The sequence below is a fragment of the Arachis ipaensis genome, chromosome B02, assembly GCF_000816755.2.
Source record: "Arachis ipaensis cultivar K30076 chromosome B02, Araip1.1, whole genome shotgun sequence".
Taxonomy (NCBI): Eukaryota; Viridiplantae; Streptophyta; class Magnoliopsida; order Fabales; family Fabaceae; genus Arachis; species Arachis ipaensis.
Genome location: NC_029786.2, coordinates 66,601,097 through 66,604,097, shown reverse-complemented (window position 1 = coordinate 66,604,097; position 3,001 = coordinate 66,601,097). Strand labels below are relative to the sequence as shown.

The 3,001-nt window shown below is 44.4% G+C and overlaps 1 long non-coding RNA gene across 1 annotated transcript; it reads left to right on the top strand.

The window, feature by feature from the left end:
• Positions 1,157-2,709, top strand: LOC110267756. Its single transcript, XR_002355662.1, has 3 exons — positions 1,157-1,236; positions 1,351-1,460; positions 2,657-2,709. It is a non-coding gene; the product is annotated as an uncharacterized LOC110267756 (long non-coding RNA).

The window sequence follows — 3,001 nt, the reverse complement described above, 5'->3', positions numbered from 1 at the left end:
AAGAAATTAAGTATATTATTTCTATTTATTTGATTTGGGCATTTTATTGAAAGTAATTTGTAAAAATAGAGGAGCAAATAGTATTTTTATACATTATTATTGTTGGACTAGAATTTATTTCTAATTACTATATTATTTCCAATTTCATTTGAAATTACCATTTTACCCCTAACCTTAATTTTTTAAAATGAAATCCTAACCCTAAAAACCATAACCCGACCCGTTTTCCCCCAAGACCCAGCCGTAACACCCACAATGTTTCCCTCACCCAGCAGCAGTAGCAAGCGCAGCTTGCTTTTCTTCTTGAACAAAAGAAAAGAAAAAAGAAAGGGAAGGCTGAGTCGGGAAAGGGTAGAAGAGAGGGAGAGGGGGACTAAGCTGCGGCGAAGAAGGGAAGGAGGAGCGTCGCCGCCATCGCCTCGTCCAGCTGCCGCCATTGCTAGCTGAAGGGAGAGGAAGGATCTGTTCGCGCCGTCACCACGCGGTTGCTGAGTCGCCGCCATCTTGCCTCTGCCGGCGAACATGACGAGAGAGGGAGATGGGAGTTTGCACGGCAGAGAGAGGGAGAGCGCGACAGGGGAGACCATCGCTGCCTGGGTCACCGTCGTCGGGCCTCCTTGCCGTCGCCAGTCCTGCTTGTTCTGTCGCCGGAAAACTCGTCGCTGCCCAGCCACCGTCAAGCCAAGTCCACCGTCACTGTTGAGACTCACCGTGAGGGAGTAGCCACCGCGCTTAGCCGCCATCCCATCCTGCCACCATTGGAGCTCGCGTCGCTGTCACCCATGGCCGCTGTTCTTACCGCTGCTCCATTTGGGTTCTGGGTTCAGCACGCCGCCGTTGCCTTTGGAAGCCGCTACTGAGGCCAGGATGCTATGGTGGTTGCTAATGGAGCCGCCGTTGATGAATGTGATGCGGCTATGCTGATTCTGAGTTGCTGTGTCACGGCAGAAGTAAGAAACACACTGGAATGGCAGCATCGAAGCTGCTGTTCAGTTGATGCCGCTGCCTGGGTCGTTGTGGTACAAGCCGTCGTTGATAGAGCTGCTCTGTTTAGTGATTTCTGCGAGTTTCGACCTTTCGGTAAGGGTTTTAAATTTGTGGTTTCGGTCATTTGGAATTTTGAAAAGGTTTTGATGCTACGCGGTTTTTTATAGATGACCCACTGGGGCTTCTGGCCACCGCCGGAGCTGTTGCCGAGCCGGTTCGAAATCGCAGCTGCCTCATTTGGTTATTTTGGTAAGTAGCTGTGTTTCAAAAGCCCTGCGTTAGTGTCTCGTATGTGTACTAAAGCCCTTATAGTATTAATGTCCTTAGAGTTTAGTAACTGAGGTTGCTTGTTGTAATTTAGAGCTGTTTATGCTGCTGCAAAAATGTGTGGGGCTGTGCTTTGAAGCTGCCTTTGATTTTGAGTTGAGGCGAAGGACTTATGAGGCGTTTGGATTATGGAATTGCGTTTTGAGGTAGGGGCGCTTTCCAAAAACTATGTTTTATGTATTGGAATTATTACATATGGATACTGATATGAGACAATTGGTATTTGGTGATTGTATCTGCCTTGTGTGTTATTTGATTGTCTCGAATGGTTAAGGATGCTTGTTTGGCTGAATTGTTGTGCGGCTTGTGAAATATCTGGAAGTGTTGTTTTGTTGTGAGCCGGAATGGCCATGTATGCTATTGAACTATGGCTGGTTACCGAATGAGTTGTGAGCCGTATGGCTGATTATGAATTATGAACTTAAGCCGAAGGGCTGTATTTATTGATAAATTGGCTGGTTCTAGATTGAACCGTGAGCCGGATGGCTGAGATGGATGGTGATCCATGGTTGAGTACAAATGCATGTATGCAATCGAATGAATTGTGAATTTAAGCCGGATGGCTGAGATGAATGTTGTATGCGAGTATGCTTGTGTTTTCTCTCTGGTTGTAAGGGTGACAGGGCACCGATACCCTCTAATGGCGACAGGGCACAGATACCCTCTAATGGCAACAGGGCGCAGATACCCTCTAATGGCGACAGGGCGCAGATACCCTCTAATGATAATAAAGCGCAACAGAGAGACTGTGTCCGGGTTAGCTACCAGACACGTCGGGTTGGCTTGGTAACCGACAGATGATATCATCAGCCACTAGGGACAGGCATGCATCATATGCATTTGTGTGACATTGGTTGGGTGTGCATATTATACTTGGTTTGCCTATGTGATTAATTGCTAACTGTTCTACTTGTAATAACTGTTTGTTTGTGCTTGAACTTCCTATCTGTGTTTGCATCTGGGACTCTGTTGGATTGTGGTGATTGGTTGATAGTTGGATTGTTTGGGCCTAGGGCCATGGTTGGAATGAGATGAACCGATGGTTGATTTCGGTTTTGTATTTCTGGTTTGGAATAAAATATGAAAGGCTATTTTGTTTCAGCATAGATAAACCGTTTTGAAAGGCTTTTGAGTTTTTGAGAATTGAACCGTTCTTCTTTCCGAAAAGATTTCCGACTTTACTTTCATTGTAAACCATTGTTTTTGAAAGGAGGCATAAGACGGTTTTGAATCACTGGTGCAGTTATCTTCATGTATCCTATTACAGTAATTCCCAAAAACCCTCTACTGAGAACCCTTTCGAGGATGATGTTCTCACCCCCCTACATTTTTCCCCTTTCAGGATATGGGCGCAGAAGTTACGAAGAGCTTATTTAATTGTTGTTGTGATGCTCTGTATTATTTTAGTTATGGTTTACTGCACCCTCGCCCTTATCTTGATATAATCTGTAAGAGGGATAGGAATTGTATTGTATTGTGTTTGTAATATTATTTATATATATTTATGTATATATATGGATGTACTCTTTATGAGTTTTTGTAAGTTGTATGGTATTTATGGATGTACGTTATCGAACGAAAGTATCTTTGGGAGCGGTATTGCGGTTTAAAGTTTTAAACGGGCTCCTATTTTAATATTAAATAGTATAAGTGTCGTCGTAATGTCCGAGCTATCAGAGTCGCGCAG